Source organism: Engystomops pustulosus, chromosome 6, assembly GCF_040894005.1.
Source record: "Engystomops pustulosus chromosome 6, aEngPut4.maternal, whole genome shotgun sequence".
Lineage (NCBI taxonomy): Eukaryota > Metazoa > Chordata > Amphibia > Anura > Leptodactylidae > Engystomops > Engystomops pustulosus.
Window position 1 is genome coordinate 154,826,221 of NC_092416.1, and position 19,255 is coordinate 154,845,475.

Here is a 19,255-nt window from a genome sequence, read left to right on the forward strand (position 1 = left end):
GAGGGATTAAACCACTTTCTGTCTGTTGTACAGGGCACAATGCGGCGATATACAAAAAGCAGAGCTTTCTGTACGTACAAATACCAACGCGGGACAATAGAGAGAAAACACAGCGTGACATATGGTTTATACTGTATTGTGTGCACGCTAGCATTGTGCCCTCTTACAGAGGCCGCAGCCGGTCAACAACAAGACAAAGAATTACACAGAATATATACATTTGTCTAGATATATCTTCTTATAACATAAAAACCTTTCTAAGGAGAAGAGATCACAACAATGGGTTTCACATGTGTCCTGCCTATTGAATAACGCCCGTTACCGACAATTCACTTCTTCTTACAATGACAAGCCCGAAAATCTTTCAGAAGACTACACAAGAATGGAAAAGGCTACATAACTAAAGAACTGGGTGTTTATCAAAGTGGTTGCATCCAGGGCTGTCATTAGGAATTTTTGGACCCCTAACTGGTAAATTTTGTCGGCCGCCCGCTCCCACACAGTGATAATTCGGCACCTGAGTGCACAGTGAGTTCCCTGCACCTGGGAAAGCAGTTGGGTATTTAGTGACCAGGGGCTCCTTATCTTCTTTGGGGCCCCCTGAACACAGTAACACTAATCCCCCCTCTCCGTGGCAGCCCTATTTAAGTCTTCAAAAAGGGGAGAAAAAAAAAAAAAAAAAAAAATTATATATATATATATATATATATATATATATATATATATCTCAACAGCTCACCATAACACGATTTTCCAGTACTGTATATGAAGAGTTTGTTTGTCTGTGTGAGCGGTGACCAGGATCCTAGTTGAGACTGTGCTGACTCCAGCATGAAAAAAAAGGTAGGTAGAAGATCCATATTTCACAGTTTTAAAACTTATTAAGGCAAAAAATTGTAAAGTGTGAAATGTGTATCTATTTTCAAAACCATGAAACACAAATGTTTTTTGTCCAAAAGTAGGTCATTGAATCTATTTTTTAAAGTGGATACAGGCTTGTATTTCACATTTTACAATCTTTTGACTTAAAGGGGTTATCCACGGGATAGGGCCTAACTTGCTGATCAGTGCCGAAACCCTCAAAGATCACAAGAACAAGGGGTGCGACCGACCCTTCGTTGCTCCCAAGACTAATGGAGCAGAGGGCACATGACCATTCTGATCCATTAAATTCTATGGAGCTGACAGAGAACGGTTGGACCCCTCGTTCTCGCGATCTCAGGGGTCTCAGCACTGAGACCCCCACTGATCAGCAAGTTAGGCCCTATCCACGGGATAGGACCTAACTTGTTTTCATGGAAAAACCCTTTAAGAAATGTTAAAACTGAAATAAAGGATCTATGTTTTATTCACGAGTGCTGGACCTTCTACCTACCTTTTTGTATTTAAGTTTTCACCTATCCATGCAATGGGGGATAACAAGATGATTGGCGAGGGTCTGACGGCAGGGGTCCTCACTGAGCAATCCAGAGATCCACAGTTTCTGGCACTCCGATAGTCAGGTAATAAGTGTGCTAGAGATAGCAGAGCGCCGTGCCTAGCAATTTCTGACACTTCATATTGTTTGAATAGTCAGGACGCATGCTATGCCTGCTGTTCCACCTATTAGCACTCTGCCTGTCGGAGCCTCACCAATCAGATTGTTATCCAGTAGATAAGGGAGAACTTAAACGAGTTGGCCACCTATACTAAACTTTAACAGGGTAAGTATAAGACCCTGATAAGGTCACCCATATTATTCTCACCCTGTTAAAGTTTGCTGCGAGTCATAGATCACAAAGCCCTGTGACGTCCTGCTGGCTTTCGGCGGATGGTGGTGCAAGGAGCAGTTCCCTGCAAAAATTATCAGGGTAAGTATAATATATATGGCCCTATTGGGGTCTTAGACTTATCCTATTAAACTTCAGTCCAAGTGGCCGAGCTCTTCAATCCATGTTTAGTTATACTGTCCACAAATGGAAAAACCTCAGCAGTGCCGCTACTTTGCCAAAATCATGAGAAAACATACAAAACATACCAAAATACGCAACGGTTTGTAGCACTTCAGGGCCCCCCATACTGGCATAAGGGTTGGCTCAAAACACCTGAGGAGGGGTCACTTATCATCAAGAATTTCCCTAACACATGACTGGACACAACAAAAATCAGGAAGGGTTAAGGGTCATACTCCTACTGGGTCAAAGTGTGCAAGAACAATACAAAATTGTCGGTTTACCCTTTGATGTGTGGCAAATAAATGCAGATTAATCCTCTATCCTGTCTCAATGCAAGATGTAGAAAACAAGCAAGAATAAAAATAATACAAGAATCAGAAGAAGTAAAGCCCTGAACTCAGTGATACAGTAGCCACTCTCGCTCCACTTCCCGAGTGACCACCATCCTCATTACCACATCCTAAAAACACCACAAACACCTCATTCCGCCATCTGTACTAAGACTTCTGCTCTACATGAAGACATTGTCATTTGTGTGAAGCAGTAGATAGATATGATGTGTTACAGTGCAGGGTACCTGCTGGTCAGATCATCCGCCTCTCGACAAGGGGACTTCTTCCCGCACAGTAGGCATCAGCTATTTACAATCCTGTCCTGTGTTTGCTTTGGCTCCTGCGCTGTAGAGAGGAAGGTGAGTAATAGGAAGTTACAGGATGTGATAGAAAATGTAAAAATATCAGACAAAAACACATAGCCGCTCCAAGGAAGTGGGAGCGCATCAAAAGGATTGAGAGGAGAGATTAGGGCACCATGGCGGGGGGGGGGGGGGGGGGCATGGGGATTACATCATACATAGATGGAATACCAGGACTTCCCCTCCCCAGAAACACAACATAGATGAGACACAGAGCAGCCAGACAGATACATTACCAAGTACAGTCCTTAACAAGAGTACCAGGGGAAAACTTGTAGTACTCCGCCAGTACTTGGCACTACTCACATAAAGCACTTTGCATAGAAGGAAAGAAGGCTTGCCGCTCTCAAGCTCTCACGTTACAATACAACTCCACTTTTACTGCAGTTATTTAAAAAAAAAAAAAAAATACATTATCTGAGCAAAGACTTAAAGGCCATCTACCACCAGTATGAAGGACTGTAGGCAAATGAGTCTGAGGGGCTCCATTAACATCGATGAAACCTGGAGCCCCTCAGGCTCATTTGCATACAGTCCTTCATGCTGGTGGTACATGTCCTTTAAGAGTTACTGTTACATGAATAGAAAAATGAAAGGCTAAACAAACTGAACCTGATGGACCCCACTGACTAGAATCTACATTGTATTGAAATTCTGGGTGGACTAATAGGGACCAATTCTCTACAGCTCACATTCAAGTCAATAACCGTAATAGAGTTGGGAGCTCAGTCTCAGAGATTACCCTTAGTAACACACTACGCCGTAATAGAGTTATGCAGAGAATGCAAGTATAGTCCAGGCCTAATTGAAGTTTGGCAAGGACCATCTGGATGAATACACCCCAAGAAACACCATCCCAACTGTGAATCATGGGGGTGGAAACATCAAACTTCAGGAGTGCTTTTCTGCAAAAGGGGACAGGATGATTGCACTATATTGAAGCTAGGATGGGCATGAATATGTATTTTAAGATTTTAGCCGACTTTTAGGCAAGAGAAAAAAGGGACGAAAACTCACTCCCCCTTTTTTCTAAACCACACCCATAGTGTAATATTGACCTTAATGGCCCCCACATAGTATAATTCCCCCTTACAGTAGCCAACCGCACTATGGACCCATATAAAACCCCTCTTTAAATTTTATTCTCCCTTTCCACTTTTAGTCATCTCCCCAAAATTATACATAATACGATCTGTACTCCTACCCCTCCCCTCCTCACACGGTGTGAGGAGCCCCTGTTCTCATACTGTGGCCCCCTGTCCTTCAGACTCCTCATACTGTAGCCGCCTATCGCAACAGTCATTTTCTCTGCCGGGTTCAGACTACAACTCGGGGAAGAGAGTGTGGTTGCCTGAGTAGCATGGCTGATTCTGCCTTCGCCTGGCCCGTTGCTTCGACTGCTCTGCAGCTCTAATGTAAGGGACCAGGAGGAGGCGGGACAATCTCCCAACCTCCCGGGACCACCTAGAAAAAGAGAGACTTATAAAAAGCAGCCTAAGGCTGGCGCCACACGTAGCGCTTTGTCTGCGCTTGCAAACGCAAACAAAGTCGCGCCCACCGGGGCGGGCTTCGGCCCGATCGCATTGGCGTTTCTATGGAAACGCCGATGCGATCGGGCCGAAGCCCGCCCCGGTGGGCGCGACTTTGTTTGCGTTTGCGTGCGCAGACAAAGCGCTACGTGTGGCGCCAGCCTAAGGGTAGAGACGAGATGTCCGGCGCTGAGGGCTGCTAATTATTCACGCCCCTGTGTGACCTCACGCTCCCTCTCCATCATGGAAGAGGGAGGCATACATTATGCAAGAGGCGGCAATAAATCTTGACCTCGCCCTTCATGTTACCTTTTAAAACTTGGTGATCCCGGCGAGTCAAGATTATCGAAGACAAGCGCCGGGATCAAGATGAGTGGGTGAGTATGTGTAGGCGTTTTTTACTTTGTAAACGTGGTAGATTTCCTTTAAACCCAATTGAAAAGGGAGGGAGCTGGAACTGAACGTTGCCCACAGACAGCCCCCGAAACCTGAAAAAGTTCTGTATGGAGGAGTGGGCTAAAATCCCAGCAGCAGTGTGTTCCAACTTTGTGCAATAAAATACAAATGAAGAATTTAAACAGATTCTCTCTCTCACAGTTGAAGCGTACTTACGACAAAAATTACAGACCGCTCAATTCTTTGTAACTTGGAAAACTTGCTAAATCGCCAGAGTATCAAATACTTATTTTCCCTAATGTACATGCCGGCTGCATAGTCTACACATCGTCTGATTCTAAGGATATTACTATAATTCCCAGCATGCCCAGCAGTTGGTTCAGCAGATGGATGGACTAATGTAAGCAAACCTTAGCTTTTCTGCCCATCTGTTAGAAATTCGATAGAAATCGAAGAGGCGTTTCTGTGTTCACCGGAAAATGATTCCTGAATGGGATTTACCATAGCATTTCGAAGAGCAAGTCACACACCCAGTGCATCCCAATAAAAATTTTCTTATAGAAAGATGTCCATTAATAGAAAAATAATAAAATAATATAATAATATAATATATAATATAATATAATACACAACAGTACAATAACATAGTTAATCTGGTTTAATCTGGCCACACAATACTTTCTCTATACACAAGTATGCTCGGGTGGAAGACTCCTTGAATTGTGGCTCATACCCTCTCAATAAAACAAAAGATCAAGCATAACAAAATCTATTAGCCCAATCCCCATTAGGGGAAATTAGGACACCCACATACACTTTCTCTCTGTGTGGCTGTCATTTTAGGACAACGTTAAAGTGGTGGTCCAGTTGTCTAACTTCAGGAATTGTATAAAAATAAAGAGGAAATAGACTCATCCAGAAAAAAAGGGAATACAATACGGTCCCCTACTTAAGAACACCAGATTTACAGACGATCCCTAGTTAAGTTGGTAATTTACTGTATTTTAATCCAAGGCTAGAATGATTAGCTGAAAGAGCCATCAAAGGTGTCTACAATTAAGATTTATTGTTATCTGTATGACAATACAGAAGTTTTAAAATCCAATTGTCAAAGAGACCAAGAAATTTTTGGCTGGGGTTACAATTATAACGACTTACATACAAATTCGACTTACGAACAAACCTACAGAACCTATCTTGTACGCAACCCGGGTACTGCCTTTACTGGTAAATTTCAATTTTAAGCTTAAAATTTTTATGACCTTACCCAACCCTTTAGTTGAAAATATGCAGTCACCATTAGGCGGACCCTGCAGTGATTATTTTCTTGTATTTTGGAAGCCATGACACGGTGCTTCATCCATACAGCGACAGACCATTCCCAGACTCATAGTCAGGTCCAGTGTTACGATACAAGAAGAGAACCGATGATGATTATATATGACTCCCGCCGACAACATCTTCCCTGACAGAAAGTGGTAATTGTGGCCTATTACAACCAAAAAGCAATAATGTTTTATTTGTTAAACTACTTAAACATGTTCTGAAATTGGTTGCTGTAGACACCTATTCCATTTTAATAAAACATTATGAATGTATCAGATATCAATTGGACTGATTTTGTCCATATATTTACCTCAGATCCTACCTCAAATAATTCAAGATTTTGAAGCGAAACAGTTTTTTTTTTATTAGTCCAACTGGAGCCGAATCCAGATGGGCCCCATTGCAGTGAACTCATGTGGGGGCATTCAAACCTCAGAAACTAAAATATTTCCTAGATTATCATTCCCAAAGAGCTCTGTCATGGTTTTTTATATACAGCCCGCTCGCAGTTAACTATATACAGCCCCATCATGGTTCTATTACATACTGCCCCCCTCACCCCACACTGCCAGGCTGTTGGAGACAGAGATTCGGCTAAGTGGGGCCCCCCCAACTCGTTAAAAAAATAAAATATATAATGTCTCAAAAAGCGAATTTCCGTGATTAACAAATTGTGGCTTTCACATGGTGAGAAATTTTGCAGGGGGAGCAATTGGAGACATGACTTTTAGAGAAGGACTATGACACAATTGTATCATGTGGTGACAAACACAGAATTATTTCTCAACCATCTCTCTGGAGCAACAGCCAGTCATCGTATTCATCTCAGTGGGATCTTCTCTTACCAAACACTCGGATAACATCACAAATACATAAAAACAGCTTTTATATCTCTCTCCTTAGAATGTGCCATTGATAGAATGTCCGTTTTTACCAACACAAAGCATCAATTCACTGTTCGGGAGAGATTTGTGATAATTAAATCCTTTACGGTACAGAATGTCAGCCAAGTTTTCACAAAGCCACAATGCCTTCCAGTCAGATCATACACGATAGGCAGAACTGTACTTCTGAGATGGCCAGATGTACTACATTTCAGAATATGGAAGAATGTGACCTAATAATGAATGTTTCCCCATCTGATACTACTATCGCCCCAGGCCATTTCTAAGGGGTTATCTTTGAATTTCAACATGTTCGATTCTATGTTCTCACAAAAACACCACCAGATGTTTGAGTAGGGTCTCTTTGGTCTCCCCCCTCTTAAAAATACCAGCTTGTCCTACCCAAAATGTGTGCTGGAGACGTCGGCCAACAGCAATTTAGGGTCACCTTAAAATTGCTAAAAAGAGAACCAAATAGAGATGGACAAAAGGGAGACTGACCGACATATCCCTATTATTAGTGTGGCCTTCATTTCTTTAAGGAGGTCGACCACGGTTCACAGGACACGGGAAGATAAAGGAGCTTTCAAATTTTATGTGACTTCAGGGGAATAAAGAAATAATTTGGGGTCTGGTCTCCAATGACTACGAATGTAGAAGCTAATATTAGGCTTTTTAGAACTTATCAAAGATTTGTCTACAATATACAGGCAGTCCCCAGGTAACGTACAAGTTAGGTTCTTTAGGTTTGTACTTAAGTTAATTTTGTATGCAAGTCGGAACCGTATATTTTATAATTGGAACCCCAATCAAAATTTTTTTTGGTCTCTGTTGCAATTGGATTTAAAAAATGTTGGGTTGTCAGAAGAAGCACGATTAACAATAAAGCTTAATTGCAGACACCTTAGATAACAGTTATAACCATTTATAGCAGCCTAAAGCTAAAGTACAGTAAATGGCCAACATCCAGAGGTCCATTTGTAACTAGGGGTGGTCTGTAAGACGGTGTTCTTAAGTAGGGGACCGCCTGTATTTGATAACCGGCAAAACTCTACAACTTAAATTTCTCCTTTAGATTTCAACATAATTTGGGGGGAGGAGGGGTAGCCATCTTGAACGACCTACGGAAATTTGCTTTACAGCAGTCACGATAAAGTGGAAACTGAATATGACCCCTTTACATTACTTTGCAGTGGTCAGCTGGAGGAGGTTCATTACCTCTTCTGCTTTTCAGGAATGTATAATCAAATCCATCTATGGCAAGGTTACACCTCCATCAAAAGTGAAGAAAACCTGGCCCTGTGGTCTTTTAACATCGCCGACTATGGTTGTGTTGGACTCCCACCAATATGATGATGGAATAGGTGATTAATATCTAATGTCTTGGAAAACCCCTATTACAAAACTATGTAATTTCTGAAGACACATTACATTTATCCAAAAATTGTTATTTATTCTTTATTCCGCATAAAAAAAAAAAAAAAAACTAATCTACTCTACATCCCACTCACAGATTGTTCATATGCTGTGTGAACGGTGGCAAAAACCCACAAAAAAAGACTCTTTAGTCCGTTACTAAAAAGACACAGACAAAATAAGGGCATTGAACTAACTTCAATCAACATGAATTAAGCTCAAGTCAATCTGTCTGGAAATAGCGGGTCATGCTCTGCTGTCTCAACATCTCCGTTCCGAGGCCAATACCTTATGTTCCAGCTGGGATTCACATACAGCAGACTGTTATACAGCACCGGGGAATCCTTCCAAGTCAAAACCCCCTCCCTTACCATGGTCTTTAATTCACACCCTCAAGTGTGTGACGAGGGAGGGAGGGCACAGATGGAGCGGAGGAAGGCAGAAGGGAGCCAGTGTCCCTGGCACTGCCCAAATCCTGGAAAGACAAGGAGCCACATGGCATCACCCACTAAAGACAGACAACAACTCTGCAATTTGAATGTGTATTAGGTCTGCTTCCAGGCTCTACTATGTGAATGTTCATGTGAGATTATAGAGACCCCACCAATAAAGATAAAGGGAGCCAGACTCCTCAGACATTTGCCGAACACTCATTTGGCCCATAGCATCTTCTTCCAATAACCACCCATCTCCACCTTCCTTCACTGCTGATCCATATGTTCTCTGAAAGTATAGATGCAAAATCTGCCCTTACCCACAATTTGCTTGTCGACAACCAATATGACACCATTACAAAGACCACCATATTCATCCGTTCTCCTCATCATTATAGCTTCCAACCACTGCACATCGGACAAACTTAACCGCTTCTGACTGCCGGCTTCAGGGCCTCAGAGATAAACAATTTGAGGACCATAGGTTGGCCCATCATTGAACAGACACTGATCTGCACCAGGATCACTTCTGCCACTAAAAGAGATAAAAATGCTGAGCCCTGAGGTGGGCAGTAAGTCAGTAGTACAGCTTCGGCTGTCGGATGGGAGCTTCCAGCCAGACGTAAGCACCCTGTGCCCAGCTTCTGTGCCCCTGTAAACAAACAGAGGCACGGATCAGACAAACAGCGGAGCAGGACATCAACAGCACTGGAGCAGAGCCCGCCCCAGCCAGGCCCCAATTTATTAATCTTGGATAACCCCTTTAAATCTTCTTTCTGATGGAGCAGGTTGTCACTAGATGCTACTAATGTCAGTGTCCCTGACTGTGTGTGAGAGAGCACCAGCCTGTGTAGGGTCAGTCACAGGGCGTCTGTGATCTGGTGACCCTTTGTGAGGCTGTTCTCCATTGTTAATAATGTTGTCAACATTTTCTGATCAGGTTATAGATGCTTTTTATAAATTTGCCTGCAGTTTTGGTGAACCAACTATAGCAGGGGTGGGCAGCTTGAAGCGGGAGGTCATTTAAATTTTTGCCTTAGGCAGCTAGGCTAGAATCGGCCCTAGTTGATGCATGATATTTAAAGGCAGTTTTGTAAGGCCTCTAAGATAACATGACTGTATTCAAGAAATAAACATAGCAGCAGGTAACCAAAATTTCTCAAAGATGGGCACATGGTTCAGGAGGGTTTATGCAGCCACAGATTGACACTTGGAGATTTCACCATGGGGGTCAACAAATCGCTGGTTCTGTAAAGAGGAAAGCAGATTATACTGGAGTTTTTAAAAGAACCATCCAACAGCTTCACAGCAAGAAACACAAAATAAGTTAACAAGCAATTTGGTCTTCTCAGAAATTAAATTAAAGGAAAACAGCATGGAAAAATATAGATTTGTTGTTTTTATCAATAGAGAATTGTCAAACATGTACTAAGACCTCTTCTAGCCACGAAAAATAGACCCAAAAACTGTATGACTATCATATAAAGAAGAGGTAGATATTTGCTCCAGACACAGGTAGTAGGTATATCCCAAGAGCTAGAGGTCATGTCGTGGCTAAGCAGCAAGTCTTGAAAAAGCCGGATGTCTGCAGGACATGCTATACATGATTTCCCTCTCCAAGTGCCCATACACATCAACAGCCTTTGGCCAATTGGTTATTTTTGCCAACAGCATTGGAGATGCCACCAGAATCCCACATGTCCATGTATGCCTAATTTGTCTTAGCATATATTTTCAATGGACAGAGTGGTCAAAGCCACTTCCGAAAACAATTCTCCCAATCTGCCAAAGTAACCTAATGGAGGTCAACCATACAATGCAGACAGTAGGCTGGTTCAACAAAAATGGGCATGGTCTTCTAACTTCTTTTCTCTATACATATGGGAGCCTTTATCTAAAACAGAGAACGAACTCTAGCGCTAGAGCGTGCCAAGGTGTCCACAGAAACCAATAAGCTCCTATTAACGGAAAAAGACACCCTATCATTAGTATGTATAGATGGGCTATCCAACTTGCATCTGAGGACCTAGCAACAACTCTTCCAACTGAAAACACACAGACAACAATACTAAATGGAGGCCATAGCTTCTTAGATAAAAGAATGTTAAGAAAAAGAATCTTAAAAAACTATTCATGATGAAGGAACACTATCGGCATAGCAAAACATCTGATATGTCATCATAAGGTCGCTAGCACATGATTCCAGACAAGTTAGTAATACACACTCACAAAAAGTATAAAATCTATCATGTAAAAGTTTACTACTACAATAACAATAACTACAAAGGCCCCAGACCTCTAAAGAAGGGATTGATCACTTTATCTCCATAGATATAGCTGTTTGACAGTAATAATTGTGTCAGTCATCACTCAGAATAATCCTTTCACTCTATGGAAAGGTGGATACAATACCTTGCTTAAACAGAAAACACAATAAAGATGTGATAAGAGGTAATTCACTGATAACATACTGTGTGTGTGTAACAGACTGCAAACCCAGGAGGTCAAGAACTGATGGGACAGGAGAGATACTTCAGTCGATAAACTACTGAAAAAATTGTCTGTGAGGTGGAAAAGAAAAGATGTAGAAAATATTAAAACTCTATGCTTACCTAGAAATTGTTTTATCACCCCAAGTAAACTTTCAATATGCTTCAACTGGGTAGCTTGGTGACCTCTACATGGCCAACTTCCCCAAGATGCTCCCTAAAGTATAAGTCAACATTTCACCACATCCAACCAAAGAGCCATAACTATTGTCTAGTCAAAACCTTGCTGCCAACACGACCATCCACAATGATCACACTGTCCTACAATACTGACCCGCTGCCCTCCTGGGGCCCATACAAGAAAGATCCTTCAGCCGAAGCCATCAGATGTGAGGTGGGAAAAAAATGGACGTGGAGAAAAACATAATCTGTCAGAACTTCCTATGGTCAAAGCATTGTACACCTAAATATACAACCAAGACTGTAATATATGAGGCAATACCTCTACCCACTAAGTAGCTTGGTGACCACCTTGAGGCCAAATTCTTCATTATGACTTCTACATGTCAACTTTTAACCTCATCCTGCCAAGGATAATCTGAATGTCCTACTATTGTAATATGCTGCCACATATTTCTCGACCAGTCCTATATTTCCCTCCATATGTATCCTACCGTCCTATAAGACTGACCTGTTGCCTTCCCAGAGCCGTTACTAAAGAGGTGGTCAAGGATCCTTCCTCCGGTGTCATCAGCAAGGTTGTCCAAGCTTCAAGAACACGTCCTGGCGGTGAAGATTGATGTTAACGCTTGCGAATCCACAATATCTCTGAGGTAGAATTTTTCTTCTCCTCCATTAATAAAGGCACAAGTAAGATATGCTTTCTGAGCTTATGCGACTGTGAACCACAAGCTTCATAGGAGTTAAGTCAGCAGAATACTAGGTGACAGATTTTCAGCAAATAAACAGATGGGTCACCGTGGAAACGGGGCGGAACAGGACATTTGGATTCCAAGATAACCCCCAAACTCAGGAAAGAACATGCAGCATTAAAAAAATGGTGTTTATTGTTCACAAGATGATATGAACACACTGTTCCCTAAGAAAAAATATGCTGAGTACCTATTGACAGACAATAAACACAGCAGACCATGGATTCCTGAGCAAGTGTGTGTCCTAAGTATAAAGGGATGATTTCATCGCATTACTAATTACTGTCTATCACCCTGGTGGAGGTCCTGTCCTGCCTTCATCACATACAAAACTGTTCTGATGGACACTTTGCGTTACCTTCTTTCCCCTGTGGTTGCGCTGCAGGGAAACTGAAGACTGTCCGGCTTCAGCTCGGATCACAGATGATCTCTGAAGGCCTCTTATATTGAGTAGGGAAAGTTCTGAGAGAAGAACACCTAAGGCAGTGATGGCAAACCTTTTAGAGACCGAGTGCCCAAACTATGACAAAGACCCAATTATTTATCACAAAGTGCCAACACAGAAATGTAATTTGTGATTTATACTCCCTTCTCTGTCACAGCTTTCATTGATTCCAGCACCTGAGGACATCAATAAAGCAGAAAATAGTCCCAGGTAGAGCTGTCACTTAGCTCTGTGCACAGCAAGTCCTGGGCTGTCTGGGGCTGCAGGAAGATACCTGGAGTCATCTCTGGTGATGGCCTGAGTGCCAACAGAAAGGGCTCTGAGTGCCACCTCTGGCACCAGTGCCATAGGTTAGCCATCACTGCCCTAAGGCTTACTAAACACATAATCCTATTTCTCCACCCATCATAGACCCCTCAACAACAAGGTTACCTATAATCAGCACCAAAAGAGAGAGTATGTTTTATGCCTTAGCAAGAGCCGGATGCAACAGGTGGATTTCAAAATGAAAGGTTACCAAGATAGGACTACCCTAAAAGATGGAGAAGCCTTCAAAGAAAAAAAAAACTAAGAAAACCATATGCATTGGCAATAGTGGGGTTGGTAAAGGTGGCTGTATCCAAGACTCAACCAGACCTGAAAGGACAGAGGTGAAGAAAAAACAAAAAATAAACAAATGAGTATGGTTATTCTATTTTTCTTTGCAAATGAGCGGTCTGAGGCTTCCTGGAGTCTCCGATGTTGGCATTTTACCTGTCAACAATATACCGGTAAAATCAAAACCAAAAAAATAAAAAATAAAGTTAGAAAAATTCTATTCTGCTTTATCATAGTAACAGACTACAAACAACCCTTGTGTAGTCTGATCCTGCAGACATACTCCCTTATCTGTGCCCCCTATTTGCTTATACAAATTCAGTTGGTTAGCAAGTAAAATGAGCAAAGGGAGGAAGATATCACATCAACACATCAGGGTCAGAGCAGACTACAAAGGAAATGTTTACAGGAAATGGGATAATTCATTTCTTGTTTTCTATGAAAATGAGTAACGGAAAAAAATTTACGGGATTGCAAAGGGATCAAATCATGCACCACTCACAGGTTATACAAGCAGACAGCTCCATCCCATTCACTTCAGCAGAACTGGGCTGCAATACCAGACACAACCTACTGACAATGTGGCGCTGTTTCCGGATCTGAGCAGCCATGTTTTTCTTATACTGTAGAACTGTTTCAATTACTGTGCATCCCATTCTGAAAGATGGAGCAATTTCTCATGATATTGGAATGTTCCCAATGGAAATATTTCCAAATAGTCAGTAAAAATGGAGGCTTGGTCAGAAGAACCCAGGACAAAAAGGAAACTCTTATGGCCTAAATGGGGCCGTTGGGATAACCCCATTTGGAAGCCCCTTTAGCGCACGAATAGAACAAAATGGAAAAACACTAACAGAATGTTGTCACTATGTAGAATTCGGGTTCTGAGGCCCCATACAGATGGTACCAGCTTTTATCCATTACAAGCCCAAATTCAGAGAATGACTGACTCATGCTCAACCACTACTAAAACCCAATGGAGTTCACCCATCTATTACGGATACAGGATTGTTTTGGTTCTAAAGGCACAAGCAGGGTATTACAGCGAGAGCCATATGTCATTTCTATGGACAGATCAGGAAAATTACACCTCCTGAAACACTCTGACAAATATCGTAAAGGTTCTGTTCACACCTTGTCACAATTATATCGATCAAGAATCCATGGTATCTGCACATAAATGTTTACAGTTATTAGGGTATACTGACACAGGGGAATTTGGCACAGATTGTATGTCTCAAAAACGGCAACAACATTCCTGTCTGGTAGCCTAAATTTTTTGTAGAATCTATGTGGATTCCACTTGGAATATAGGGCAGGGCAATTCATTTGTTCCTTGACTTAAAAGACATGATGGCCTCCCATTGATTTCCACGCTAGGAGAATTTCCATAGATTTGTGTTAAAATCTGCCATGTGAACCCGCACCAAATCTTCATAAAGTTAATATATATTTTACTTAAAGGGGTTTTCCAGTGTAAAAAAAAAAATATACGTATAGGTGCCAAATTGATTGGTGAGGGACAGTGATTGGATCCCCACTGATTAAAAGAACAGGGGTTGGTTGTACCCCCGTCGCACCCAGATGCCGGTCGTGTATGTGCTGGCTGCTCCATTCGTCTCTATGGTGCTGATGGAGATTGCCGAGTACGGCGCTCAGCTATCAGTGCATTAGGAATGAATAGGGGGGCCGCAACATGCACAACCAGCAAGTAAGCAGGTTTCACTTCTTTTACAACTCAGTTTATAACTACCAAAACGGGGCTGCAAGATATGTTATTTTTGTCTTTAGAAATAAATGAATTTAGTGACTGTCATCAATAACAGTGGTGTGACCGGGGCACGACTGGGATCCAACCGCTGTGACACCACTGATGACAAAAACAAGGTCCAGTTCTCACATATGTCCTGCCACTCCATTTTCTGTGGTTTAATGGAGTACATGGATAGCAGGGTTGTGTCAAGCTTCCAACTCCTCAATGGCCACCAACTACACAGCCCTGTTTTTCTGGTCACTCTAGCATTTGTAAGGGTTCATTCACACGCGGTATGCCCGCTGTGCGGGCATAACGCCGTGTGCTGGAGAGGAGGTGGCCCCTCCTACCTCCATAGAGAATAGCGGCACACGGCCGCACACACGCCAAAAGATAGAGCAAGCTCTATCTTTTTGCGGTGTGCGGCCCGGATCGGTGCCAAGCATGTGTGGCACCGTATCTGCGCCGCTATTGCCGTCTATGGGGACGTACATGCGGCCGCATGTACGTCCCCGCAGACGGCCATGTGAATGAGCCCTAAGATGAGTGCAGACATTCCTTCTCAGTACCTTATCCCTCTGATCTGTAGCAAAGAAGCTTCACTACTGAGCATGTACATAAAGTGCAGTCACTTTCATCCCAACTGAAAGCCTAGAAGAGGATGCAGAATCGGCGGCCAACAGGCGACGAGCAGCTGGCAGTCGGAGTCCAATGAGAGCTTTAATAACTGATGGATGTGTCTGCATTGCTTCAGAAGGCCAGTTAACAGTGAGTGCAGCTGAGAAGTTTTCACTGCTCAAGGATTCTCCTGTTGTGTCCCGAGTCCTGATGCTGGTTGTGTGCACCGGCGACAGGAGCAGGAGAGGACCCAGGAGTGCACCCGACACTGGTGCACAAAAGCAGTGGGGGACGCAGTGAGGGACACAGTAGAGCGCCACATAGAGGAAAGAAGAAGCTGCAGGGAGCAGAAGATGAGCCAGGAAAGTTTTAAATTTTTGCCCTGGGGGTCTGACCCACTGGCCTAAATCCTTAGATCATGAATACACATTTTAGAATTTTCACAAATTCTGATTTCTTCACACTGCATTATTCAAACTCCACCAATTTATTCTATATCTGAAGAGTCACGACTCCACAGCCCTGGCAAGGTAATAGTCACACAATGTAAATCTGCTGGAGAAATTCTTCCGTTTGCTCTGCATCCAGCTTGCCGTGTGTGAACATAGCCTAACAAGCGATACGGCTGCAGTCCCGGCTCCCAGGTTATCTACATTGCTCACCGCTACTGTCTAACCATGAAACAAGGTTATGGCTTACTGTTCAGGACCTTAGAAAAGCAGAGTGACACCGTAATGTCAGCCATGTCCTTTGCCACCCAGAAGCAGATGACTAAACAGTCACAATCCTATAATTTATCCCATAATATAGTAGATTAGAGGACTCTGTCTATACAGGAACACATGGCCGCGCATAATCCTAGCATAACAACTGGTAATCAATACACTGCGGCCCCCGTATAGGATTACACACTCCAGGGATGGCGGGAACAGTTTTATGACCTACAAACGTATTACTCCTCACGCCTTGATTTAACCCCTTGCCTCCCTCCCGTGCCCGTATACACCCGCTTATAGAGATACATTAAGAGGAAATAGAGCATAAAAGACGCAGAAGACGAGTGACAGGATGTAGAGAAGGAGAGCGGAGCGGCTGACATAACAGGGCAATGTAACCACCAGCAACCTATAACACCAGCGTCCATGGGGACTACAGGCAGCTCCATGGCCTATATAGGCAGCGGCTGTGAAAGGCAGACACGCACATGGACAAGGGGCTCACTGTACCACTAACTATAGGTAAAACTACTACTGTGTAAAGGGACTACAAATACACATGTATTTATTTTTGGAAAATTAGTTACGTGGAAGAAATGTTGCAAGATAAAAAGTAACCAACCTTAACCTGTTAAATATCCTGGATAAGTCCCTGCATCAGATATTTAAAGGGGTTATGCAGCTGACCTGGAATACCCCTGCCCATCAGCGTACTTAGCACTGATACTTACCTTCCCTGGCCAACCGTGGCTAGGGGGAGACAGTTTGCCTTTTTGTTCGGCCGCCAATATGCCTGGGTTGAGTGGCCGGACCTGAACGCAAGCATCAGGTCCGTTAATCTGTAGTAAGTACTCTTTGGAACCCCTGCCCCATCCCCCCGCTCCTGTGATTGACAAATATTCCAATTAAAATGAAAAAGGCCCTATGCAGCAGGATACACAGTCACTCCAGGTCACGTCAGGAACTAAAGCTAAAGTGATTAGGACAAAGCTGCAATACCCCACACAACATGCTGACAAGTGTGGCGCTGTGTGCAAGAAACCAATCACCTTATCCTGTAGGGCTCACACTAAATGACTACTACTAGGGGGGAGGACAGTTGCAAGAAACGCATGGGGTTTCGATCATTACTTGTCAGGAGGATAGAATCCAGACTACTGTCTATAGCATCCTGTGCACTCCCTATATAAACATGACATGTATGATCTCCGCATTACTCGCTCCTCCTTCATGCAACTTCCTTATATTCACACCCACCAGACAAGCCGCTCTATTACGGTCTCATGGATTTGGTGTAAAGGTGCTGGGGTGATCATGTGATGTCTTTTTGTAATCAAGGCCGTGACATGATGTCATTACTGATGGGATGACATCATAACTTGAAGTTATGGGGGAAATTGCACTACAAATATATAACAATCAGAAGGGGCTACATGTATGGGGCCAGCAAAGCCTTTAAGGGATCTCATGCAGTTGCAAAACTACAACTCCAAGCATATCCAGCGTGCTTGGATTTGTAGTTCTGCACTTTACATGACCCAGGCAGCGCTTTCCGATTGTTGTAAAACGCCAACTTTCACCAGGAATGTGATGTGGGCATGCTGGGAGTGGTAGTTCTACACTTAACCCTTATATGACCTAGCAAGCGCTCATCATCTGCTGCAAATGACAACTTACACCAAGTTAGGCTGAGAGTTGTAGTTCTGCAACCTAAATCCGTATAGAGTTGTTGCAAAATGACTACTCTCACCGTAATAACTCACAGGCATGCTGGGAGTTGTAGTTCTGCAGGCTAATACGTATTATCCAGTGCTCTGTGGCTGTTCCAAATGACACCTCTCACATACTAATGAGCAGGGCATGCTGAGAGTTGTAGTTCCAAACCCTAGATGCTTACATACAACCTAGTTAGAGCTCCCCAATAACTAGAGAACACCCCTCACCATGATAACTACCTGGACATGCTCCAGGAGGGCGCTCCTGCAAGTACCAGTTCACATTAGTGCATTTAGGTCCCTATTCTGTATCAGGAAACACAAAGAAAACTATAGAACAGGCTGAAATCTATAGGCAGCAGCATACAAGAGGCCAATTCATGGGGCAATGCAGCCCATATCTGTATACAAGTGCTCCAGGATGTTCTGGACCCAGTCAGAACTGGCTGATAACAGGAAACAATAGATTATCTCCAACTATACAGGAAATGGAGCTCCCCTTAAAGTGAGAGCCCGCCCTCCAGACAGGTAAAGCTTTATGCAGAGTCCACACATGGCAGGGGCCCCCGGGACACAGGGGCCAATCACCTGGGCTTAGTGTGCAGCTCCTCACTCTCAGCGCTCCCGTCCTTCTCTCACTCCAGAACAAACACACACTTTCTGGGCGTGGCCGCAGCGAGCCAGCTGGGTGGGCGTGTCTCGCTGCCGTGAGGGCGTGGTCAGTGGGCGGGGTGTGAATGCGGAAGATGATGGGGAAACACGTGGGTGGGATGTGAGTCACGGCGCGGGCTCGGGGATGTTATATGTAAGCGGCGCACAGCTCTCCTCCTGTCTGGACCTGACGGGACGTGTAGACTGAGGGGGAGGACGGGGAGCTGGAGCTTGTCTGGACTTGTAGCACAGTAAAGAGATACTGCAGGCAGCTGCTATCACCTATCAATGGGTGGAGGAATGTAAAAAGCAGTGTCCTTATGCGCGGGTATAAATAAAGTTTAGAAAATCTATAGGGAAACATGTGGCCTTGTCGTCCATAGCAACCAGAAATCATGTGGCGGTGTAGACTACACAAGTCTGACAGAAATACCTTGTAACTATAAGGACACAGGAAATGGTTTCCCGCCATAATTTCTAAATAAAAACTAGTTGCAGATAGTTTTCAAATAAAAACTGTAGTTGCTATGGGCAACAGGAAGGTTTTTTTCCTGTCCCCCAGTTAACTACAATACTACAGAACTAATATTGTCTTCAGGGCCCCCTTAAAGGGTCATTTTATTGTGTTACATAACACCTGGTCTGCTAATGTGGATGGCAATGCAGGTGACACCATCATTTTCATGTTCCCATAGACTATGAGAAGGCCTGAGCCAAAAACAATGG

The 19,255-nt window shown here is 43.4% G+C and overlaps 1 protein-coding gene across 6 annotated transcripts in view; it reads right to left on the bottom strand.

Annotated features, from left to right (window-relative positions):
* Positions 1-18,608, bottom strand: part of RHBDF2 (rhomboid 5 homolog 2) — a 43,414-nt gene extending 24,806 nt beyond the window's left edge. The window contains exons 1-2 of one of the 6 annotated variants that reach the window (XM_072111953.1): positions 18,467-18,608; positions 2,512-2,611 (exon numbers count right to left, since the gene is read on the bottom strand). The gene's annotated coding sequence lies outside the window, so the exon portion shown is untranslated. Of the gene's footprint in view, positions 1-2,511; positions 2,612-11,793; positions 12,037-16,894; positions 16,918-18,118; positions 18,327-18,466 lie in introns of those variants that run through there. The other 5 variants (XM_072111954.1, XM_072111955.1, XM_072111957.1 and 2 more) reach the window with 5 other exon arrangements.
* Positions 18,609-19,255: the final 647 nt, after the last annotated feature.